General features: G+C 40.1%; 1 protein-coding gene across 3 annotated transcripts in view; it reads right to left on the reverse strand.

Annotated features, from left to right (window-relative positions):
* The window catches only part of LOC117257793 (vitamin D3 receptor A), a 106,371-nt gene extending 81,031 nt beyond the window's left edge, over window positions 1-25,340 (reverse strand). The window contains exons 1-2 of one of the 3 annotated variants that reach the window (XM_033628116.2): window positions 25,241-25,340; window positions 23,618-23,775 (exon numbers count right to left, since the gene is read on the reverse strand). The gene's annotated coding sequence lies outside the window, so the exon portion shown is untranslated. The remainder of the gene's footprint in view (window positions 1-23,617; window positions 23,776-25,240) is intronic. The other 2 variants (XM_078170229.1, XM_078170230.1) reach the window with 2 other exon arrangements.
* Between the last annotated feature and the right edge of the window lie 2,202 nt (window positions 25,341-27,542).

Here is a 27,542-nt window from a genome sequence, read left to right on the forward strand (position 1 = left end):
ATATTCGGATATTCGAATATTCGTTTCTATGGGTAGGTATTCGTTATGAAAATTTGGTATTCGATATTCGTTTTTTTATTTACTTATTTTTTTATTTTATTTTTTTTACATATTTTTTTGGTGCTAAATGTAGTCTTTTGTTGTTGGTAAATGTAGGTTATCAATAAAAATCAAAACTTTTAAATTGCATTGTTAAAAATGTGAAAATATAGTATTGCCTACCAACTGCGCTTGTGCGCACGGCACGCTTGAGCGCATCCGTCTGAGGCTGTGGATCAGTGCTGTCCGCGGACTGTCACCTGCTCAACGCATCAGTACCTTCGGATGCCATGACAGTAATAGATTACAGATTAATAGATTATAATAATAATGTCAAAATATCATTTACAGACCGATTTAATAGACGATCACTGCTGCCCGACCTGCAGGTCCATTTGCGGGTCCCGCGGGTTACGGGTCGACCCGCGCATCACTACTCAGGTGGTGATGGCTGGCTCAACAGCCAGACCTTCACATCAGTTCAGCACATGTGAGTACGTAACTTGCAACACTGATGAGATATATATATATGTATGTATTTCCCATGAATGATGACTGACATGTTGGACCTCACTGCTCACTTCAAGAAACTCTGAATTTAAAGGAACTCAGGAAATGCTAAATTTCTATGGCATTCCTCTTTTCAGCATTGACTCTGATGACAGCAATATGTTAGGAGCATAAACTCAACATAACAGCTGCTGCAAAACAGCATCATAGGGAAAATATAACCATAATCTTAATATATTAAATTATATTCTATAAGATTACCAAAAGCACAATTCGTTTTAAATTTAACTGCACAGATAATGAGACATCAAGCAGAAAATATCTGAACTTGCCTAACCACATTACTGATGCGAGTTCTGTTACGTTGAAGGTTTTTTGTGACTGATTAGAAGGAACACCTTCGAGACATCTAAGAAGATTATGAGCACGGTGGAACTGTGACTGCCAGTATTTCATTTTAAAGCAAAGTGGTAAAAAGACATTACTAGGAGCTTTTTTTTAACTTTTTCAGTGTTTCATGACAGAAACTAACAGCACTGAAATTATATAATCAGACAGAAGACGATTAAGATTAAGATGGGTTTTTGACAAGCATATATTAGTGGGGACATCAGTAATTAATCAGTCAAGAATCAATGGCAGAAACTAGTAATCAGAGAGGATGGGGATACTAGGTAATATCAACAACAGTAAACCATGTTCTTGTGAACACAATCTGATGTTATCATGATGTATCTGCCATAACTTCACAATTTAATCATTCATAACGCTGTAATTTCTGCAAAATGTTTAGTATCTGTTCCTCCGCAACTTCTGAGACCACACAGGTGTTATGAGACAAGTTTCCCTCTGTCTGATGCCATATGTACTGTCACAAAAGTTGTTTCCATTGTTTGCCTCACTCCTGTGCAAACAATTTCCTTTTCTGGCTAAGGTGAATTAAAATACCTCACCTCCCCGCTGCCCCTGGCTCCCAGCCAGCTGAGGGGCCTCTCGGCCTTCATGATGGGGGCTGAAAACTTCTATCTCACTCTGACTGAGTATCGCTGGGTTTCATTCGAAGGATCTTTGTGTAGTTTCTGGTCCATTACATTAGAAAAATAAGGAATAAAGAAGGAACATGGGAATGAACATTTTGACAAACTTTTTGACAACATCTTTATGCTTGCTGTTTTTGTTGTTGGAGAATAGGGCTAGGCAATATATTAATACTATATCAATACTGTGATTAGAGACGAGATAGTGTCTTAGATTTTGGAAATCATAATATTGTAAGGTTGTCTTTTCCTTGTTTTAAAGGCTGCATTACAGTAAACTGATGTAATTTTCTGAACTTGCCAGACTGCTCTAACTGTTCTATTATTTGTCTTCACCCACTTGGTCATTATATTCACATTACTGATTCACAATATCAGCAGAGGTATTTAGTCAAAAATACTGTGATATTTGATTTTCTCCATATCGCTCAGCCCTGAAAAGAACCATTTTTAAGTAAGTAATGATGTAAAGTAGTCCGTATAATACATCCTCTCAGAAATGTGTTAATCCTTCCAAGTGACTCTCTGCCAGGTATCGTAACTCCCTGTTTGTTTTAGGACTTTGTCTTCTGTCTGGTTTTCAGTGAGTAAAAAACCTGTTCACTTGGACTGATGTCAGGCGTCCTGACTTGACCAGTCAAAAACATTCCACTGTTTGGCCACAACAGAAAAAAAGTCATTCCCTGTTTTTGCTGTGTGTTGAGTATCATTGTCCCGCTCATAAAATTCAGAACTATGCATAATTAAAGGGATACAAGGCCTACACTGCGAACCCAAAATGAATGTGTTACCTCAAACACTGTTAAAGCTGAAGCTTCATAGTCATTATCAACTCAATACTGACATGCCAGAGCAAAAAGCTAAGACAATGAAAGATGTCTCGTTGTCCTAACCCACTGTATATATATAAAGAAACTTACTTGTTCCTTGTTTACAGCTTACTGAAACAATTGACCCTTGTTTCTGTAACATTCCAAAAGCTATGTTCACATTACAATACAAGGCGGCCCAAGTTTTAACTTTTTTACTCTCATGTGACACAGATCCAATTTTTTTCAGGTAGTGTGGACACAGAAATCTAATTTCTCCAATCAGGTCTTACCCACCTCATATGTGATCTTAAATTTGATAGATATCCGATCACTGACTATGCGACCACTGTGACAACTGTATGTTTTTTCCTTACATCTATGGTTTCCCACTTCATACTTACCTGGGCAGGCGCAGAAGAAGAGGAAACCATGGAAGGCTGCCTTTGCCATACCGCTGCTGCAGAAGGCTGCCCCAGTTGCCACCCAATAGAGCCTGACAGGGACAGCTTGCCTACATACTGTGACAGTGCTGTCAGGGGACGCCAACAGAGATCCAGGAATGGAGCCCTGGACATGCTAAGGTTTGAAAGAACAGTTACTCCTTTAGACCCTCCACATCACAGCCCATTTGTAGGACAGACCGTTATCCCAAAAACAAACAGCCATTTCTCCAAAATGACTATAAAGTCTCCAAAACAGAAGCACTTGGCTAATTATAATGCAGAATGACATCACTGGACGTTTCTATGGTGATCATTCAGGAAATGACAATTGCACTGCTATGTCATCATGTTTTCCCAAAGGCCTGTCTCCCATATATGACATTTTTATGCCTCCGCGCTAGCTGTGGCCTGAAGCATTATGTTTTCAGGTTGTCCATCCATCAGATTTGGCACAAATGTCCACTTGGACTCAACAATAACCTGATTCAATTTTGGTGATCAAAGGTCAAGGTCACTGTGACCTTGCATTCGTCTCATTCTCGTGAATGCAATATCTCAAGAAGGCCTTGAAGGACTGTCCTTAAATTTGGCACAAACGTCCACTTGGACTCAATGACAAACTGATTAGAATTTGGTGGTCAAAGGTCAATGTCACTGTGACCTCACAAAACCTGTTTTTGTCCAAAACTCAAATTCACAAGCTAATATAACAAAGTTTTCTACAAATGTCTGATAGGATGAAATGATGAAGTGATGACATTTTGTATCCAAAAGGTCAACTTCACTGTGACATCACAGTCTTCTGCAACAACACTTTTCTAGCCATTACTCAACACCACATCTCAGGAACAGAAGAGAAAACATTTGGTCAGATACTGAATAACTGACACTAATTTTGACATCCATCTTGACACTGTGCTGATTGGATAGATCTTATGTGCTGCTGGGTTGAAAGTGTGTGAAGCATCCACGTTTTAGAATATGTAGCTTCTTTGCAACAACATCCATGTTTGAAGCATTGTCTACTGTCATTTCTACATATAAGTCTGGACAGACATGGACGTAAACTGTAACTGCGTTTTGACTGGTTTGTGGAGGCATACATCCGAGAGGTGGTGGTTCTAGTTTGTTTTTGTTCCAACGCATGTGTCTGACGTTACTGGTTGCATATGAAGTGTTTCAGGGCCAGAGATCCATTGACACTGATGTCAGAAATGCCTCACTTCAAGCATGAATGTGAACAGTCTAGGCAGGAAGCTTGTATCTGGGGAAATAATCAGAAGTGAGCATTAAGCTCTGTAATGTTTATGTAACCAAATGTTTGCTCAAGAAATTCACAGTTGGATAAAAATGGAGCTGACTGTTTTGCTTCAATTTACTGCTGCTTTAGACTCAACAGTATGTTTCACAGGATTCCAGCACTGTATCCTGTCACACTGGAACTGAAGAAATGTCAGCTTTGATTACTTTTTCCTTCCATGTCATTGTCGGGCTCACAGTGTCCTGACAACATCCCGTTCATTTGGGTCACCAGGTCTCGTGTTTTCTGTGGCTTAGGTTACCTATTTTTAGTGACTCTGACAACATAGGTGATATTTAACACTGGGGCTACACTGCACAGCTTATTTGTGGGAATCATATCCAACAGAATTCATCCATATATAATTATATATTTTTTAAACTGATCGACTTTGTAAAAAACAAAAAATGCTATGTTCAACATCTAGGTCTGAATTCAAAGTGGCTTGGTTAGACAGGGTCCATTGAGCAGATTTAAAACAAAAGGAAACATCCAGTACTGTGTACACATTACACACAGGCTGACCAAAAGGACTCAATAATGGCCATGTGCAAACCCACCAAAACACGCTGCAAACATACAGGGTGTATCTGTGGAACAGAGAGGGAGGACGGACAGAAAGAGAAAATGGGAGAAAGTGAGACAGAGAAAAACAATGATAGAAGGAAGTGGCAGGAGTTGACTGGAGGATAGCCATGAAGTGAAACTGTAGATAGTGTGGAGAAACAGTGTGGTTACTGTGAAACAGCTGTGTCAGCTTTCAGCATACACACTGGACACCATCACACACGCAGCATGGATAAAGTCAAACACGTATGCATTCCCTGTGATACACAAGTTAAGGACACAGAGTGAGCAACACACACACACACGATTGCACTGCAGCAAGGCCGCCAAATCCAAGCGTGCGACATCTTGCACACTCCCACACTGACATATGTGACATCCACATACACTTCCATCTGACTGCTGCAGCCTTGTTTTGTGACATCTCCAAACATGACACAAGCACACACAGGCAGAGGAAACATGACATCAAGCATGGGTGGATTATGAGACAATGGGGCCCTGGGCACAGACATTTAAAAGGCCCCACCACCTCTCCTACACAGGACAGGAAATACACATACACAGACTTTGTGGTGATTGCTTCTTTTTTTGTTGTAGTCATCTTGTGTCTTTTCATAGTCATTTCATGTCTTTTTTGGTTGCTTTGTGTTCCTTTTTGGTTATTTTGTCACTTTTTGTAGTTATTTTGCATCTCTTTGAGGTAATTTTGTGTCTTTTGATCGTTTTGTGTCTCTTTACTAATGTGTCGCTTTCTGGTTGTTTTGCCCCTTTTTGTGTTTTTTATTGTGTCTCTTTGAGATAATTTTGTTTTTTTAAGACAATTTTTGTGTCTTTGTTGATGATTTTGTGTCTAGTAATTTTGTGTCGCTTTCTGGTTGCTTTGCTCCTTTTTGCAGTTATTTTCGTGTCTCTTTGAGGTAGTTTTGTGTATTTTTTGATTGTTTTGTGTCTCTGTGGTTATTCTGTGTCTCTTTTTTGTTGTTTTGCCCCTTTACATATTAGTTTGTCTCTCTTTTAATTATTTTTGTGTCTCTTTTTGGCAGTTTTGTGTCTCTTTGCAGTTCCTGTGCAACTCTTTGTTGTTTTTTGTGTCTCTTCCTTATCAGTGCATATTATTTAAACAACATTTTGCAGGTGATGGGCCCTAGGCCTGTGTCCGGTAGGCCCGTTCAGGAATCCACCCATGACATCAAGACATGGAAAGACTGCAAAATATAATGATCCATTCATCCAAATCTGACTTGCTACTCAGAATGAGCCTTATAAACAGAGGATGAATGAATGGATAGTGAAAGTGAGTGTTGCGAGAGCCAGCCCAGTAAATAGGCCATCGGCACTGCTCGGGTCTAATTTTGGAAAGGCAGGGAATGAGCTGAAACGACCGGTGTCAAAACTCCTGTGAGTAGCCAGAGAGATGAGCGAGTCTGTCCAGTGGAGAATATGGCCTGACACAAATAAGGATGAAGCGCTAAGTTACAATAATTGTTATGATTAAATATATATCAGCTGTAATTTTCTGCTTCATTACAGACACAAAATATCTTAAAGGGACAAAAAGCGAAATCGTTTCACCACTAGGTCTGTGCTGTGCACTGCCTGTAGACCAAAACAAAGTGTGTCATGAGCCACACCTCCCTCTACCTCTGCTCTCTCACTCTCGGTCTCTGCTGTGTTTAGCTATTCCCCTGCCTACTTCAATGATGATGGTACCTGTAATAAATGTAATATATTTGCTGAGATGGAGGCGAGGCTCAGTGACTAGAAGAGCTGGTAGAAGTGCTCCATAGCTGTAAATTAACATTACTCCAGTAGCCGATGGCAGCCGACAAGTGCTAACTGCTAACACTCCCGGGAGCTAACACTAACGTTCCTACTCTTCAATGTGAGCCCGCCAGGCCTGTGAGCTGGCTCATGGACTCATGGGCTCATGAGCCGGCTTCTACGTGAGCCCGCCAGGCCCGTGAGCCGGCTCACGAGCTCACGGAAAAGAGTAGGAACTAGGGATGGGTCACGATTTTCGAATTTTCGAATAGTCATTTTATTTTAAAAAATCGATTTTTTAATGCGACTATTACTATTCACCGTCTTATTTCCCCCCTTTATTTGACATGCAATTCAGCTCCTAACCGCACGAGGGCAGTATAGGATTGCTACAGCGGTGTGAGATGGGCTACCAGCTAGTTTGATGCTCTTCTACAAACAGGACAAACATGCAGAGACAACTACAGTCATCAAAAAGTTCCGTGTGGAACAACTTTGACAAAATAAACGAAAATGAGGTGCAGTGCAAACTCTGTGAGGCAAAGCTTGCGTATCACAAGTCTACAACAAGTATGCACAGTCATTTGAGAGCGAGGCACGCAGGAGGCGTCGAGGGACCGTACCGGCCGGGCTCCACCGCGATACGTCTGCAGCGTGAGTCCCGTAGCAGCTCGCCCCCCTGTTAATCAATTACAGCGGCTCCACCGGCAACGGGAGCAGCGCGAGAACCCCGTTTGTCGCGAGACAACTCTCTATTTTACGCGGCTCTTCTATTTTTGTCGCACAATGCTCCCCTACGCGACCCTCCAGCAGATAAAAACTACATGAAATAGTGTGCTAAACGTGCACAATGTGTTTTTAAATGAATAAACCATTATCAGAGGTGATATGTGATGACTTTTTTTTCACGCATTTACCCATGTTTATCCGTGACATTGTGTAAATTATTCGAAAAATCGTCGAATAGTTGCCATGATTTTCGAATAGTGTTTTTGCTTGTGCTGCCCATCCCTAGTAGGAACATTAGCATTAGCTCCCGGGAGTGTTAGCAGTTAGCACTAGTCGGCTGCCACGCTAACGTTCCACGGGGTCATGGAGAAGAGTTAGCGTTAGCTCCCGGAGTTACTGTGCATTCACAACAAAAGCTTTGTGAGCGCAAGCGGTCGCTCAGGTCGCTGGCATCACGCTGCCTGGCAGCTCTGGCAGGGCTTGCAGAAGGCTGCCAAGGGGCGGGCCTTTCAAGCTGCGCTGCAGAAGATCTCTTTCTTTCTTTCTTTCACTGTCCCACCTTGAGAATATTCACGGTCTGCAATTGGTTGCTGCTCGCTGCTGCTTCGGCGGCATCGCTGCTCATTTGCATAAAGTTGAGCTTCTCTCAACTTCACAGTGATGCTCCGGTCGCTGGCATCGCGCTGCTCGCTGCTGCCGACACTCCAGACGCCCTTCGTAGCAAGCATACATTGAAAATGAATGGCTGCTGGCCGCTTATGACGCTCATGACGCTTTTGGTGTGAATGCACAGTTAGTCGGCTGCCACCGGCTACTGGAATAACCTACAGCTATGGAGCGCTTCTACCAGCTCTTCTAGTCACTGAGCCTCGCCTCCATCTCAGCAAGTATATTACATTTATTACAGGTACCATCTGCCATTGCTCACTGGCTGTAGCCTTTTATAGGGAGGGAGGGCCAAGGGCTCCCAGCGGAGGGAGGAGGCAGCGATTCATATGAACGTTCATGAACGCGCAGCCGGACCGGCTTGTAAACAAGGGGCTGGAGATCAACGCATGCAGAGAGAGGGTGTGTGAGGTCATGCTATACTCCAGATGAAATTACACCTCTAGTTCTTCACATAACAATTTTTCAATTCCTTCAATCTAGAAATGATGAATTTCACGTATTGCCCCTTTAAAATACAGCACATACTAACACAACTGTCTAGACACCCAGTCAAGTTTCCTAGACATTATTACTTTGTGGCCTGAAAGGAAAACCAGTAACGTGACTGTTCTAGCCAAAGATGTGTGGGTTGATTCAATGATAGCAGTGCCTGTGGTTTTACCTGTTGGGCCCCTGGGCACAGGTACAACATAAACCTTTGTTCATTACCTGTGGGGTGGAAGCCAGGTTAATGAGGATTAATTTCTCTGTGGTAGCTGGTTTCTTTTTTTTCTTGTTTTTGTTTTGATCTTGTTTGTGTGGGCCAGCAGAGGACCGGTGTTTACGACAGTGCTCAGTCTCAGCTGCAAGTAATAAGTAATCAAGAATGATGACAGTTTATTTCCTTTTGGTGTGGCCAGTGTCCCAAGACTGCCAAGGACACACACCAGCTTGTCTACAAAGAGAGCATATCATAGACTTTGTAGGATGATGGTCAGCATGAGTTTCGGTTTACGAGATCAATTTTGGTGGCCTGAGCTTTCTTTTTCTTCTTCATTTTACTTTCAACAGTTAACATTTGATACATTACTCGGCTAGTGCGTCAATGGCACCCGAATAAACAAGCATCTGTCAGGTTAAGGATGACAACTTGTTGAAAGCTACTGGTTGCATGGCAACTTGTGACTGTTACATATTGTGGTATTATGTTCTGTCATCAGTGCTACTGCTGTTAGCTTAAGTTAGCAATTTCAGCAATTGGTCAGTTTAATGCCAAATTAAAACTGACACACAGTCAGCAAACTTTGTTTTAGAGTGACAAACAATTCCAGTGATTTATTTAATATTTGTATTATTCAAACATCTTGCCAATTCTTCTTCATATTGCAGGGTTATTTTTGCCGTTATACAGCCAGTGAAATGAACATATCTGATCTTTGGATTCCATGAAGAATAAAACAAAAAGAAGGTCAAATAGCTGAATTTTAGACTATGCTTGAAATAATACGAAAATATCCACATTAAGATGTCTGAAAAACACAGGCACAAAAAGTACTTTTTTCAAATCACTTGCTCTGTAAAATTAAAATTATTTCAGTCTCCTTGTGGTTCCTGTAGAAATTCATCAAAATGTAATCCACTGCATTGTTGCACTTGATTATCATCATGTCATTTCCTTAGACTATGAACTAGTGCCACTCTCCACGACAGCTACAGAGCAGACCTATCAGACAATCACACAGACTGTCGGAGCTGCAATGATTAGTCAATTAACTGATAAGCTGATCAAAAGAAAATGAATTATCAACTATTTTAATACTGGATAGTTTTAGTCATTTTTTCAATTTTCTGGTTGCAGCTCCTTAAATGTGAGAATTTGCTGCTTTTCTTTGTCATTTATGATAATAAAAAAAATAGGTTTTGGGTTTTGGACTGTTGGTTGGACAAAAGACACAAACTGAAGTTGTCACTTGGGGCTCTGGGAAATTGTGAAATCATTTTTCACAATTTTTTACATTTTATAGACTTAAATAATCAGTTAACCTTGGAAAAAATGATAATGAAAATGATTGTTAACTGCAGGGCTACAAACCATGTAAAAAATCAGAAAGCAAGAAAAAACTCGACACCCGGAAACGATCTGTTAAAAGTATCTGACTCTATTGATACCTTAAGTTTTCAGTATATTACCGACAGGCTTCTCATTTCTCTCCATTGTGTGGGCCAAAAGCACAATTCTTTCTATTACTGCAAATATTCAGAGAATACTGTGTTGAAATATAGACAGCATATGTAGTTGTCTCAAAAAAACCTTCGTTGGTGAAAAAGTGCATGTCTAGTTTAAAGAAAAGGAAGCATGTGGACACACACACACAAAATAATATACCACCTAGACCTATTTAATCTCTTTTATGGTCTTCAAGTTGCGTCATTTTCCCAAACGATTCAGTCAGAAGGCCAGGGGAGCTTGCAGTTTGCATATGTTGGAGAGAGCGGGAGACTACGTAGGAGTGTGTGTGTGCGGCAGTGTTTTTCCTTCTCTGGGGCATATACTACAAGCCACGATCAGTGTAGCACTAAAACAAATCTGACCCAAGCAGATTCCAGCTCCTGCCAAAAGCAAATAGAGTCTTAAACGCTACATAATACAGCACACAGCAGGAGTAAAATGGGAATGCATTCAAGCAACACAGAAAAACCATAACAAGGAAAAAAAAAACACAGTATGCAAAAAGAAGGACGGGGAGGGGGGAGAGTTGGACAGAGAAAGAGAATAACAAGCGTAAAATGCTGGCGATGGAGGAGAGGAAGAAGGGCAAACGACAGCAAGAGGAAATGAGGCAGAGGCAGACTGAGAGACGAACAAGACAGAGACACGTTTAAAGGCAAATTAGGACTTTACTGTTACCGGGAATTTGATTTAAGACCATTTTAGTAACCAAAACAAAAAAACAGGAAAATCTGTGTTTCATTAAAGCCTTTCTGTATTAACTGTGGACAAGTATGCAAATAAAACCACCTGTGGTGAAGCAGCAAATAACATGAACATTCCTGCATGTCCGTTTTTCAGCTTTGTCTGAGATTGTCTTATTCTATTTGCAGATTATATCAAATAAATATCCATAGTGGTGTTGTCACAACACTAGAATTCAATATATCTTGAAAAATATCAATATTGCTTACCATTTTCAATACCAATTGACAATATGGGCGCACCACTGACAGTTTTTATAAAAAGAAATATAAGAAGGCCATAACATGACATCAACAACGTTTCTTATTTATTTCTTACATATATTTAGTAGCAGAGGACAGCAGAATGACTGTAGTAAATATTACCATCAATTTACATTTATTTACTTTAATGAAAACAATATTCTACTTGTGGTAGTGCACATGTTCAAAGCCTCTGAGGCTGTCACACATTCAAAAGGCAATGAAGAGCGAGTAAAACAAAGCAAAGCTGTGCCACAAAAGCCTGTATGCAACCAGAGTGAATGAGACAAGTGATGAAAAGACAGCAATATGAATGAGTAAGAGGAGGCGATGCTATGGGGGCGTTGCAGCAGTGTGTGTCATCTGGTTGTTGGAGAGAAGAGAGAGCAGGAAAGAAGTCTGGCTGCTCAAGTGATTGAAATATTATCAAAATCACAATATTGCCAAGTGCAAAATTCCAATTGCATGAGCTGTAATTTTTCACTGAACGTAAAATATATCACAACATACTTTTACAAATGATGCATTTGTGGCTCCGGCCTACAGATCGTGGCCAGACGTAAGGCAACATGCTTGTTTGGTACAGACCCCGGCAAAATTCACATTTTCGTCATTTTATAGTTTTCAGTGAAAATGAAGTGCGAAAATTACAATTCCCACAAAGATCGATATATATCAATCATATCGCGATCGCAGTATCTGTCAAAATCATTGCAATATGACTTGTTTTTGCATATCCTGCAGCCCTAGAAAGTAGTATCAATAGTACTGATACTGCAGAAAATGCAAAGCAGTAATTCTTATATATTGGTTTGTGTATATCAAAATATGCTAAAAATGTCCCCCAAAATATCTTGAAAATTAATTGCTATGTTACAAGAAGAAACCTAACACCGCCATCTGAAATAACCATTATTAAATGTAATAATAATCAAATAAATCTAATAAATTGCTGTTGCTCGACTGCTGTTGGCTATGTGCAATCAATGTTAAACACTGTACTGTTTCGTCAACTGAATTAAAAAGTGGAAAGCTAGAATGTAATCTGAAAGTGTCAATCATTACTGCAGTACTGCATGTATTATTTATGTAGACAGTAGAAGCTTTCATTTATTGCATATTTGTATAGTATACTGTATAGCTGTAATTCTGATAAATATTTTAATATAATAGGAAATTAGTTTTCAGTTTTTTTATGTGTGTGTGTGTGTGTGTGTATGGGGGAGTTCCATGGCTACAGCCTTGGGAAAATGAATATTTTATTAATAAATCAATACTTTCGACAACACTAAGCAATGGTACAATTTAATGTTATATTTCAGTCAAGTTGAAACAAAAAAATAATTTCAATATCTCATTAATATCACGAAAAACTTCATATTATGTATAGTCATTGTTTTAACATGACATACAGTGGCAGTATCATCAATATTATTGACTTAGATTCTAATCAGTGTTACATACTTTAACAACACCTTGACGGTGGGTTTAAATTAACACGTGACAGATTATAGAGCTCAGCCTTTATTTAACACTGCTGTACATACTGTACATGCCAGTGTGTACAGTATGTACAGACTGTATTCTGCACATATGCATACTCCCCATGTACCACCATGAAGCTCCGAAACCTTCATCAACAAGGATACGAATCTGACCATGACCATCAAATCAGTCATGCCTTATTTTCCTGCATTTTTCAGATTCTGTATCTGTGCTCTCTGATAAAGCAGACTGGAAGACAGCATGACATGTTGACCAAAAAGAGGAGCAGGAGGTTGGACTCTGTTTTAATAATCATACAGCCCACACACGCATAGCTTGAGTTTGTGTACTACACTAAATGGACAAATGCAAGACGAACACAGTGAGAGAAGAGACATGAGAATAGGTGAAGGAAAGAGAATTGGGAATACTGAGGTACAAATGGATTTCTATAAAGTGACAAAAGATCATGAAGATGGGAGAAAGAGGGAAAGGCTCAAAATGTAATTAATGCATTAGGACTTCCTGAACTCTTTATATTGCTATGTAATTCCCTGAAGTAGCTTTAAAGTTACAACAATTATCTGACATCAGTCTTGTTACAGCACTTTATTTGAGTTGTGTAATGCATATAGTGAGTAAAAATTTAAATCCCACTTCTATGATTTTATTTGTCGTCAAGCAATCAAGAATATCATGTAATTAATATCCGATGCATCTTTAAATTCAAACAACATGCTGAAAACTCCAGAATATCAGACTGATAGTCTCCGTGATTTATGAATGATTGTTTTGTATCTGAGAGCTAAATCAAAAGCACAAACAAAGACATAAAGACTGAGTCGAGCCTTTTCCCACTTTAATAGATTGACACAGAGGAAGAAATCAGGTTTCAGGAAGCCAATTTTAAGACTTTCCAAGACATTTGTAATCCTAGAGAGAGTTGACTTTAAGACAAATTATAAATCCAAAACCAGACATAAAGCTGTCAAAGCTAACTTGTCTACAGTACATGATGAAACTATAAACCAACAGGATAAGATGAAATGCTGTTAACAGATCTCCAGACTGCCAACCTTTTGTCACATCTCTACCCATTTTAGAGACCATTTTAAGTTTTTAAAAGCAGATAAAAAGCACTATTTGCACAATCAGTAAATGTCAAATATAATTTTCTTGATTTCAAGTCTTAAGTCCAAGTACTGGCGTTGTGGGAAAGAGGGAGAGAGCGAGAGTGAAAGTGTTGTAGCCCTAAGCTAGAACATGCTTCGTCCTGTCAGCTTCAGCCTGCTGTTCTGCATTTACACTGGAGCCATGGTGTGTGTGTGTGTGTACACGTGTCAAAAGATGCAGGCAGGAAGAAGAAGAAGTCAGAGAAAGATAGTGAGGCTTGAAATGTTTATGCCAATATTAACAAAGGGTATTGACTTGAACTGCATTAAGAGCACGTGTGTGCATGCAGTGGGCCGTCCGGTCAGCCACAACACTTTAGGATGACTAATTGTCCCACAAACAGGATGAGAAGGGTGGAGCCTTCTGTGGGGGGCCTGTTGAGTTACAACCAATCTCTCTCTGTGGGCTTGTCTCTCCCTCCCTGAGCTACAGTAGCATCAGGAAACAGAGAATGAGGAATGGAGGGGGGAAAAAAAGGTTGAGAAGGGTTAGCAGCTCAGTGAGAGCCCCTTCCACTGGGCCTCAACAGACAGATGCAGACAGAGTGAGCAAAAAGACAGAAAGCTGAATCTCATTTGCTTGTGTTTTATGTTTCCTTCTTAGTCTTGCAATTCGCTGCAATATCCAGAAATGTTAACACCCCCTTTCTGGAGAATATTATTAAATGATGACGGTCAGAAGATGACATCATTTCCTTCCCATTTGTCGAGGCAGGGGAAAGAGCTTGCCTGACTTGCTCCAAAGTTTGAAAATATGCACCTCTAAATCCCTCGAACTAACAAAATCATGAATGCATCAGAGTTGGCTAAACTACTGTTGAACCAAAGGAACGACCTCCTCATGTGCTGTCCAGTGTGAGTGACAGTCACACAGGACACGCGCTCTGTCGTGAGCTATAACTGGACTATGACCAGGATGTTCACTCCTGAATGTGTTGAAACGTGATGTTTTCACATCACAGATAACAAACACGTAACAGGAAGTGTTACAGGACAAACATGATGCTCATGTCAGCTGCTACAGGAGTTTTGTGCGGGGCGGCTGCCCTGCAGGTGTGTTGAACTGTACTATGACTGGGCGGAGGGGTGAATGATATATGTCTCACAATTTTAGGAAAAGTGTGTTAAATAAAAACACTGCATGTGAAGACAGAGCATGAACCACGAGCACATGACAAATTAAAACACAGTCACTCTTGTTTCTCTGCCGTGTGATGCTGGGCAGGTAACGTAGATTTATCAAAACTTTTACACTGAAAACAGCTGCCTACTGCTGGAGACTAAGTCAATGAGAGCATTAAGGGCTCATTGAGCATTTGGGACTCATTTAGGCTCAACGTTCGATACAAATACAGACATGGATGGAGCCTTCTGTCTGTACTCTGTGTTTCATTCTACTGTATTTGTGCACATTTTCTTAAAGCTTATGCTTACGGACTAAACAGAGCTGTACCACTGAAGATTGTGGCGGCAGTGTAGCATGGCTTAAGTGAGATATGACCGTAGGAGACGACAAAGACATCTAAAAAATGTCAGAACGAAATGAATGTAATGTAGTAATGTAGTGAAAAGAAAGCTCTGTTCACACGTCGCAATGTATTTCATGGCCTCACCCACCACTGCCGTTGACAACGCTGCTTCTGTTACAGGTAGGCTACATAATTATGACCTCCTTCACTGTCGCCTCGTTTGTTGTTTATGAAACTTTCGACTCTGCCCTCTATTGCCATCTATTGGCTGTGTTTCTGCCAACATAAAGGATGCATGGAAGCAGGAGGGCAGTTCGAAACCATCGTTTTTTTGTTTTTTTTATGTAAAGGGAGTAGCTATATATGAGCCTAGGGCCTTGTCTACACAGATTTTTGAAACTAAAATTTTCCTTTGTGGCCTGTTGTCCACATGCAAATGGAGTTTTAGGTCACTAAAATTGAAATTTTTTGACGTCATCTCCTCAGCCCATCATTGCTTTGTGTTAGCATTATACAGCTTGATGTAATGACTACACACTTAAACTTCGTATTGCTGCACCACTTTGCGTTCTAGTGTGCACACAGATATTTTGTAAAATGAAGGTCGTCTGGACAGATTTTTTTAACAGAGCAGGAAAATTTAAATTTAAAAATATCTATATAAACAGGGCCTAAAATAGAACCAGAACCTTATTGGTTATGGGCCGTAAAACCAAAACAATGAAAACACTCTCCACATTCTCCAGTCCAGAGACTCCGGTTACACACAGTCATTTGACATATAATTAGCATAAAATACTGGTAAGTGCAGATTTAAATCATAATCAAAATGCAAAAATGTTGACTTCGTGCAACTCAAAAATCACACAGGCTGTGCCTCTCACACTGGACTGAGGGCTTGGTGTTAAGGACAGTCTCTAACTCTTTTCTTTGATAGCCGTCAGAGCAGAGACATTTAAATACATGCACTGCTGCAAGTCCATGAGAGACAACTTCATACATACACACACATACACACACACTCTCTTTCCCAGGTTTAATGAGTGGCTGCACTAATGAGCCAGTCGTGCTCTTAGCGTGGCAGTAAAACACGTCCAAGTTAACTCTCACATCAGTCTAATTAAAAAGCCTCAGTTTAAATCAATGGAAACACAGAAGGCAGTGATGGTTACAACAGACTTTTGGCTGTTTAAGGAAATATCTTTAGCGTGGAGTTTGGTAGTCTGATTCCAGTTAAACTAAATCAAAGTCAATGAATGAGCTGTGCGATTTTCGGAAACAAGGGCGGACTTTGATTACTTCTTGTTAAAGGTCTGTGTTTGTGTGACATGGGAAAAGTTTCTTAGCGTAAAATTTCAAATCTTTTTCCCATGGTTATTCCATCATAAATCACAAGCTGCATGATCAAGCTTTGACCGGGTTGTTCTTGACAACCTGTGGCCAAATTTCTCATTACACGTCTCACGCTGGGAGACAAAAGTCATAACTAAACTTTCCTGACTTTTACAGAACGTTTCAGAAACGGGTTGGGCGGTAGAACTAATACATTAGCGACAGTCTGAATCCATGGCTGGTGGCCTGTGGTTCTGCCAATTTAAATAGCCCAAATCCATTCCTTTAAATTCCAGCCTCCTTACCATGAAACCAGGAAAACGTGAAGCAAATAATGAGCCTCTACGAGTGTAAATTGTCCAAGATCAGGGGTGTTAGAGGAACTGGCAATGTGGGGCCTGATTCTTTACAACAGCTTTGTCTAAAAAGTCCTATGCTGTATGAAAAAAATGTCCAGGCATCTCCACTGTATTTACAGAGGTCAAGAAGTACCTAGGGCAATTACATATGTTTTTTATCAGGTCTTTACTCTTTAATGTATTATTTTAGAGTTTGGCATATGTAACTGTCACCTCAATCCAGATCTGCTGTCCGGGTTACTTCTCCAAAGACAGACTGACGGTGATTTTAGTCTCTTGTTAAGCGTTTAAGCTGTTCTCCGGCCGCGTTAAGCCCTGTGTGGCTCTGCTAAAGAAAAGCAGACCTGTGCGTTATCTCAAGTCAGCCTGACAGGTAAAATGAATGCGGATGAACACTACATGAAGCGCTGTCTCAGGTCTGTGCCTCAAAGGGTAGCTTGGTCACCATGACAAATATTTCTTAGACTTACAGCCAATTCAGGTTTGTATGGATTTAGCTGGATTGATGATTGGGAAGGAGGTGAGAAATAAGAAATACTGTAAGTGTATTTTAATATTTAACTATCCCTTGGCACTTTGCGTGAAGAAATGCAATCCTAGAATTTAGATGCATCTTAAACATACTGTTCAAAGTAGGGATTTTAATCACCAATCGATTAACCACCAAGAAAATTTAGTCTGATTAAGCATATTGGTCTATAGGTTTATTTTGCAAATTTTGAGTTGACTGCACAGCACACCACACTCGTCTGTTGGGAACGAGTTGGCAGCGCCACTTATTCTGCACTTACCACTAACAACGGCATTCTGACCCCACAGCATTGCTGTGGAAACATGGTAGCCCCCCCTCAAGCTGCAAACAACCTTAAACATTGTTAACTAAAATATCACTGTTAGCACCATAAGCAGTGTCAACACAGCTAGTCCTGCTGGCAGGATGGCCCTACCAGCAGTAATAGCCAAATCGCTGCAAACCGGCTCCCAACCGACCAGTGTGCAGAGTGGCCAAGATTAACTTTAGCTAATCAGTGGAGGGTGGGCACTATATTTCAGTATGTAAACACAGTTAGCCGCCTGTCTGTCAGTAGAGCCAACATCACAAAACATTAAAACTTCACCGCCTTGAAGTGGAAATACGGTACTAAGAGCTCAATAATCAATGCTAAAGGTTCTCTTGTATTCAAATCATTTTGGGTTTTTTTTTAATTCTTAAAAATTACTGGTTTTTCACTGGTTAATGGGCATCGGGCTTTCCAGTTCAAAGCTTTACTACAATGGAGGTTTATCACATATCTTACCCATTGTATGTTGATGCAGACACGATTCAGTCCAAACAGCCTTACATTTCCAACAGCAAATACATTTTTGCCTTGGGGGAATTGAACCTCTGACCCTAGCAGTGTTACTGTTGTGCTAAGCTACCCCCGACCACAACACGCAACCCCAACCCTATGATCCCCAGGATTGTTCACCACCACAGAGTCATTCATACTTCAAACCCCGAGACCTTGCAATTCTGTATGCACCACTGTGACCTTAAACTGTGAGGTGAGCTGCTATTGACATTTATCTCGCCAAGCCCCTCAGGGCCTTCAAACAAGACCTAATCACACCAGCCACAACACCAGAGCCTCTACTACATTTATGTTATAGCTACACAATTACCTCTCATAAGGTAACATTAAGGAGGGAGGAGGAGACCGGGGAATAACACAATAATAAAAAAGGAGTAAATCCATTAACATGTGAATGACAGATGTCTGTTTTTCTCCTCTGTTGCTTATTCATTCATTTATTCATTCTCCACAAAAGTGATTCAACTTCAGACCAGCTCGTGAAAGTGTACACATTTTGCCACTGACAAACACCTGGTGTCTCTTTCCTAGGTGAGTGTTTTGTTTGAAATACGCAGAAGAGAAACTGGGTAGCACAAACACTGTCGTTTAACAGACAATGGGAAAATTCAGGAGAAAGGACAACAGAGTATTGAGCTGTTTGAATGACATGAGAACTCACAAGTGCGGGGCAGAAATACCGCAGTAATCAGCACTTGCAATAAAAGATGGAGACCAAAGCAAAAAATGCAATCGAAGGATTACTGCTACTGGCACTCTTATTCAATTCTATCTGTAATTGTATGGCACAGCCCTAGTGACACATCCTCTCTCTAGTGGATGGCTTCAAGTCAATGTCAAGAGTCTCCTTCTAGAGTTAAAATTTTAGTCACATCATATCAATTTAAATTGAGCTTACAAATTTAATAGTTTTGAACTGAGAGCTTCAGTATTTAGATCGAGTTGCTTATGAAAAAATAAGATTTAGTAGCTATTTTTTCAGTGTGTCAGATACATATTTTATCAACATTTAAGTGAGCAGCAGTATCATACTCATTATTATTAAAAGGACTCAGACTGGGATCAGGGCCATCCCTACACACTACATTGTTTTAAAACATCCTTCAGCTAAGCCTGAGCCTCTGTCTGTGACAAGGGATTGTGACCGGGGATCATCTAAATCTGTGAGCAGGGCAGATTAAACTGGAATCATATCCAAATATTTGTCTGAACTTTGAAAACCCCTTTCTACAGTGTTGATTCGGGACGAGGCCTAGCCAAACCAACATCACAGCCTGCCAAATATAAATAAATTGCAGAGTGACACCAATTTGCCCTCAAACAATCATCAGCTGTTGCTGAACACTGGCAGGTAGGGTTTTGCGATATGATGGTATGACAGTAGAATGTGGCCATCAGTAGAGATTAGGAGGTATGCACCAATTCTAAAATTCTGGGCTAATACCAATGTTTAAAAAACAATTTGGCCAATGGCTGAAACTTACCTGTCCTGTCCAATAAAGGCAAAATGCCCTAAAAAATATCTTTAACAAAAAAAAAAGTCTTTTTACTATATATGATATATCATAATTACATCTCTAACATCTATTTTATATTGCTGTGAAGACATCAACAAATTTCTCCTTCAATCAAATTTAATCAACTTTTCTCACCAAAAACTAAATTTAAACAAGATTACACTAGTAAATATCATGAAAAAAGTCAAATTTACCCTTGCAAAATGCTTCTATTTACTGAATAAAGCCTGAATGTATCATACTGTCACTCAATGCAACCTCCATCGGTAGTTAGTTCCAGCCACTGGCTGCTAACAGCTAAAGTTAACAAGCTCTCCTCAACACAGACTTGTTGCTCAGAACGTAAAAAAATACAGCATGTTCTCTGACACCGCTAAAGTGAGTTTGCCATGTCATTTTGTACCGAAGGCATCCCAGAAAAGATCTCTGTTTGTCTCGTCTTCAGTAGTCCCAGGGATGAAGGGACACACAGAGAAACATCATCCACTGCCATCGGTAAATGTCATTTTATTTGCCATTACACTGCTGGTAGTTAACAAGGCAAATTCCAGCTGATACAGATGTTTTACGCAAAAAGCGGTGCATCCCTACAGATTAGGCGATACATTTCTACCACGGGAGCTACGCGGGGCAGGTTATGCAGCAAATCAAGGCTGGATGTTTGTGTGATATTGTGATTCTCGCGCGATCTTGTGATACTGTAAATCAAGCTACCTCCCAAGGTAAAGTGATTTTAGCAAAAAGGGAGGAGGAGTTAAATTAAATACAGACACCTGTAACACCTGAAATTATTATTCTAAGGAACCTTAAAGCTTCTTTCAGAATTTGTTCTACTGTTTTGAATCTTATGTTTGTAACTTAAGTGTTGTCCCATGTAAGGCTGTTGTTTTTATTCATATAAAAGTTTCAAATAAAAAAGAAATAATCAAATGTGATTAAGTACGGTGTGGTTACTTTAAACAATGTCTTAATTGAATTCACAGAACAATTACTGTATCATGATATATACCATTACCATGATTAACAAATTACATATATTGAGATAGAAGATTTTGGCCATATCACCCACCCATATGAACGGACAACAGTATCATCCATCTGCCCAAACCTAGCCTATATCTATAACTAACTGTCAACACAATACTTAATATCTCCTGGAGAGGTTCTCTTAAATTCTGTGATGCTTAAAAGAAGAAGCTGAGTAGCAGTAAGGGCCAACAAGCAAAAACTAAATTTGTCTACCGTCAAAAATTATGCCGTAACGTTTATATCATGGTAACTCTCTTTAATATCTCAAGATATTAACCCATTGTGTTTAATGTTGCAAATCAATGAGTAGGACTGCTTTATGGTTATATTGGATTGGTATATGATTGTCTGCAACAATGTTGAGAACTCTGATTTTTCAGGTTGTTTCAAGTGCTTCATTTTGTCCTTTTATGGGCTGTCAGTTGGATAACACAAGCTATATTTACAAACTAAATGAATCATGAAATAAGTTATTAAATAGCCTAATCAACCAATTCAACAGTGAAAATAACTGTGAGCTGCAGCCCTGCTAGTCTCCTATCAGAAATTATACAAACATCCTCCCATTCTTTCACTCAGTCAGGTTTTGATAAAACTAAAACTTTATAAACTGCCCATATCCGTATCAGGGCAAAGACTGAGTTTGCACATGACAGCATTTATTTTAAACGTCTGCTCTTAAGATCACTTTCAACACTTAAAATGACAGAATCAATCTTAACAGTCTTGTTGCACCTGTGTTGTGACGAGACGCGCCTTTAGAGATCTCCTTAAAAGTCAATAGAAACTCACAGCACTGACTTTAAACTGCAAACTCCATGAACTTAACAAAGTCACTGGAAAAATTTAACTCACAGCAACAAAGTTTGTGAGTGTGCAGACCTGTAGGTGTTTGTGAAAATGTGTGAACGTACGTGTGTGTGTGTGCGCGCGCATACGCACACATGCATTCCATATTCCCTGGAATTAGCCTATGTTTCAAAATAGTGTGCTACACCTTGAGGCCCCCATGCATCTGTTATCATTTTACAACCTGCCTGTAACTCAGCAGAGTACAAACCTCCTGAGCACAATGTGCTCCACTAAGCACCTCATTACAGAAAAAGACCCTTTGTGCCCCACTGAGGTAATGGGTGGGTGGGAGGAACCTTTAGAAGAAGGAGTCAACACAGCAAAGTGACAGAGTGATTATCCCTTTCATGACAAAACCCCCTCAACTCCCACCTTTTTCCAGATTCATAAACCTGTGATAGACCGTACGTTTTCTTGGAGAGTGATGTATGCCTCCTGCTCTTGCATCATGGAGCGGGTGACACTGAGAAACACAAGGCTATATTACTGAGGATATGATACCATGCGCTCTGAGAGATACAAGGTTTTGATCCAGCAGCAGTGGGAGGTAAGTGGTCAGTGAATCATGTAATCGCAGGGTGTAGCATGGTGTTTACTCACAATGTAGCAAAGCAGCAACCCAGTAAAAACGTGCCAACACAAGGCGGAAACGAGCAAACATACAGGTAGAGGAACAAAACCACAATGTGGCGAAATAACACATGTTGCTCCAGGAACAAAATATTAATTTTCCGATCTTATCGCTGTATCAAATTTACATAAAATATCTTGTCTTTCATCATATTCAAGAGTCAACGCTACATGAAACAAAAACTGGAACAGTCCCTGTAATTCAAGCTCAGCAAAACAGACAGACTACTATGCTAAAAAATGGCCAAATTGAAAATCCTAGAGATTGTGGAAAAAAGGAAACCACACATATCAGACAAAACATTTCTCTTAAGTATGATTGAAATGCAATTTTCATTTCTCTTCAGCCAAGGGAACCACTCTCAGCCTAAGTGGAAACACTGCTATAAAGCCATTATGCCCACACTTAAAGATAATGCTAGTCTTTCAATTAAATTATAATAATTATCAAGTCCTGCTTAAAGCAGTGCTGGTGGTTTTGTTTAAAACGTCAGCCTCAAAGTGAAATACACAAGCTGAAAATTCACACCACAGAGAACACTTAATGATGACCACTGAAATGATTTAGGATCAGTGATGGTACATCCATACAAATTCCTGCATGTCTACATTAAAACAGTGTACAAACAGTGTACAAAACAGTGTTGCTCAACACAAGATGTTGCACACTGTTGTTATCTGATCATATATATGGAGGATGCAATATAGAATACTTGTCAACATGTTTCCTGAGAGTCACACAACAACATTTTCTCTAACTGCAGTAACTGGCTGAAGTCTATCCGGCTCCATGCTACTCCACTCAGCTCCATGCTGATCTGTCCCTTTGTCTTCCCCGCCTGCAAACAGGAGCAGCCTCCTCCACATCAGAAGCTGACAACCTCCAGGAAGGAACACTTCAAAAACCACACAACAACATCCATCTGCCTGCCATCGGAGATACATGTTCATCTAATGCAGTGGAATAACCTCCAGTTCGGTTTATTTTTTCTCTCGGGCGTTTTTTGGATTTGCGCACTGGCACTGCTGCAGGCAGGCAGGCAGGCAGACAGGCATACACATGTGGAACGTGGAGGGAAGCGCCCGCCTGTAACAATAACACCACACACAAAACATAACCGGGACAAGGCTAGCGTAGAAGTTGTGCTGAAATGCGAAATGAATGTGCAATGTGAAATGCCATGTGGCCTCAGCAAACGTAAACGCGCTATAGCGAGGAAACAAAGAGGAAAAGCTGCAGGATTTTCCCCTTTTTTTTTTTTGCTCATATGTAGCGACTAGCTCATAACATTACATGCTAACCGGAGTCTTTACTGCTTTTCTGTCAAAAAAACCCCAAGCTGCTCTCTTACCTGATGTGGCATATCAACCTTCACTTTGTGCAGTAGCAGAGGGGGGACCCAAAGGCTGGAGCCAGGTCACCAAATTTTCCGAGCCGGTGGAGTTGAAGGCAGCTTTTTAACAATTTCCCCACGCTGAAAAAAACTTTTTTCCTCCGTATAAAACAAAACTGTCAACAGAGAAGAAAGGAGGAGTGATTAGGCAGGGCTATCTAACGGTCAGTCAGGGAGGGGGGGGCTGGGGGTTGGGTAACGTTAGAGCCCTGATGACGTCCCGTTATTTCTTGCATGGACACAGTGTTACGCCAAACGTCACTCAATAAATCTGGCAATTCAATAGCTGCCTCGCTCGCGCGGCGGTAAACACGTCTGGGAACAGGACTTTAGCCCTTCCGCGAGAGATTTCGGGACGTGTGGTACATTCGGCACACAGCTCACACATGATGCTAACTAAACTTTTGAGTTTTCCGACTGTTCACGCCGCCTGCCGCCCTCCTCCTCTTGTTGTCTCGTTAGGGGAAAATGTGGGACTAAAAGCAGAGCCAGCATGCGAGTCATAGAGGCGTTTGCTTGTGAACATATCGCATTGAATAGTGACTCTACTCCTAACCTGTGAAATCATGTTACTAGTACTGTACATTCGCCAACACGCACGGCCATGTTCAATTGCCACATATTTAAAAGGGGTTTCGCCGACCCCCTTTCTCCTCACGCGGGTACAGACCGTTAACGGGGCTCGGACAGTGGCTAACACAAACGGCGGCAGTTACAGTGTGTCCTTTAATGTTAACACGCCGTGTATATTACTGTGCTATCAATATGACAACATGTCAGCTAAAGACAGCGCAAAAATACAAGTAAAACTCGTGTATTTAAAGTAATAGTACATAATTATCACAATTAAAATACACTAAAAGTACACAAAAAATAATGCAGAACTGTCCATTTCAGAATAAGATGTCATAGTATTGGATTAATTTTTGGTGCATTAATGTTTAAATCGCCTTAATGTTGAAGCTGCTGAAGGTGGGGCTTATTTTAACTACTTAATGGACCTATACTTGATCTGCCCGGTAGCTTGTGTGGCATCAATGGAGTTGTATCTCAATCTTTAATATCCCACTACTGTCATTTGTTAATTATATTTTCTATTATTAATCTGAATCCGAAGTAACTAGCTTATCAAAATGTAGCAGTGGAGTGAACAGCACAGTATCTGCCTCTGAGATTTAGTGGAGCAGAAGTATAAAGTAGCAGAAAATGTAAATACTTGCGATAAGTACAATGTGTACTTCAGCAGAGTACTGGAGTAAAAGCACTTCCCAGCAGTGGTAATGTATTAAGTGAAATGGCCCCTCTTCAATGACAGTTCGCCAGTATTGAGTAGGTTACATTGTTTGTGTCAGCCGCATGTCAAAATATTGCAGCCCGCTAGAGAGCAATAACAACAGCTAACGCGACGTTAACAGCAGCACACTTCACTGGCCTGAAAGGCGCGTGTGCCACTCGGCCTGAAAGCACTTCTCAGCAAAAACGAAACGAGGCAGAGCAAAACTACACCGCTGTTATAATGTCACATCACCGCCCACAACGCTAAACACACACAAAGGTAGAGGAAAGTGAAAAATAACTTACATTAGTCCATGCGAAGCGCAACGTAAGCAGACACTAGATCTGTATCAACATAGACGTGCTGCACTTCTCCATAGTCCCGCCCCCACAGTTTAACAGTCAGGCATATCTATACATATATATAATCCCCTCGGCGTCCAATCACAGCGCTCCACTCTGGAGTAGAGTCTGCTCCCATTGGTCGAGAAGCGGATCAGTCTGGAGCTGAGTCCCCAGCTGTCTCTTTACCATGTAGGGGTGTGTCGTGACGTTGCGGACAGCCTGGTAGGTAGTAAACCCGTTTCATCAAAAATAATAGTAAATAAAACGCATTAAAATACATCATTACATATGATGACAACAGCCACATCCTGGAGCTTGTGACGTGCAGGGTGTTGCCTCGCCTGCATTTACGGATACTGGAGAGATGGTGAGAGATGCCACAGCAGTTTATTATTTTTTTTATTCAATTTGTGGGTGCAAATTTGTGTTTTGACAATGCTGAATTTTGAATGTTGCATGTACTTTGTAACTCCACATTTCTCATGATTAATTATTGATGATTTACCTATACATAATATATGAAAGTTCCAGCACCCTCTTCTCTCTCTCTCTTTCTGATCTCTCTGTCCTGGAAACTGGCTGTAACTGATAGTATACACATACCGAGGACAGTGCATAACATTTTCACTAACCCAATAACCTACTGGTTTGTGTCCATGGCGTGTGTATATGGAGAGGGGGTAATTTGCCTACTTGGTGGAAGAATTCAGAGGGAATGATAGGGCCCTGTGGTGCTATACCATGTCACCCCTGGGAGGTTTTATTATAGCACTTCAATCACCACATTACCTTCTCTATAATTAGGAGTGATTCTCTTCTTGTATTCATCTCTCGTCGTGTCTCTGGATGAGCTGTGCAGTGCACAGTTTCAGCCTGGAGAAGTTGGACTGTGGTTTCTTTTTTTATCAAGTGCATATCGACTGGACTTAAGGCCATTTGGCTGTTGCAAGGATCCAACCTTTGACCTCTCAGTACAAGAAGGTCCATGTTGGCAACATTCCAGCGAGTAATCCATAACTTGCCGTGTGTGTTACAAATGAGAAAGGCAACATTAGCCCCTTTCTGACAGATGGAAAAAAGACAACTTGAAGCCTGCTTATTGGTGGCTTTCAGTCCTCTGTGAAAGGATTAGGGTATTTCAAAGCTTACTTTCTGTGCTGTGTGAAAGAAGGCTTTTAGAAAGCCATCCCTCTTATTCACCATGTGATGAATGGCATGTTATTTGTTTAAAAAAAACTGTCATCGTGGAAGTCCAGCTCTTCACTGTGTGAAGGCAGTGTGGATGAATCCAGAACTTAAACTGACGCAGAACACTTTTTTTTTTTTTTTGCTAGCTGCCTCAACTGTATGAGGCTGTGTAAGGCCATGGAAATGCTTTCATCATGAATGGAGTTTGATGTTGTTACAGTTATATCAACAAGATTATCACAGTTGGCTTCATGGAACATCTACTCTGGCGAACAGCTGTAATGTTGCTGTAATAAAATGTTCTTCAAATACTGTTAATTCCTCGACTATACTGCTATTCTGTTCTGTGCTACACTATACTAAACCATACTATACTATACATTACACTGTTATACATTATTGTAGTGTACTGTACTATACTATACTATACTATACATTATACTGTTATACATTACCATAGTATGCTATACTATCTATACTACACAATTTACTGTTATACATTACTAATAGTGTGCAATACTATCTATAGTACACATGTTACTGTCATACATTACTATAGTGTACATTACTATACTATATTATACTATCCTATACTATATTATTATATACTATACAAACGATAATGTTTATTTACACTTTTATACAACACAGTTTGTGCTATACTATACTATACCATACTACACTACACTACGCTATACTATTCAAAATGATAATGTATATTTATACTTTTATACAACACAGTTTGTGCTATACTATACTACACTACACTATACTATACTATACTATACTACACTACACTATACTATACTATACTACACAACACTATACTATACTATACTATACTACACAACACTATACTATACTATACTACACAACACTATGCTATACTATACTATACTACGCAACACTATACTATACTATACTATACTATACTACACTATACTATACTATATTATACTATACTATACTATACTATACTACACTACACTATACTATACTATACTTTACTAGATTATACGAAACGATAATGTATATTTATACTTTTATACAACACAGTTTGTGCTTTACTATACTA

The sequence above is a fragment of the Epinephelus lanceolatus genome, chromosome 8, assembly GCF_041903045.1.
Source record: "Epinephelus lanceolatus isolate andai-2023 chromosome 8, ASM4190304v1, whole genome shotgun sequence".
NCBI classification, from domain to species: Eukaryota; Metazoa; Chordata; class Actinopteri; order Perciformes; family Serranidae; genus Epinephelus; species Epinephelus lanceolatus.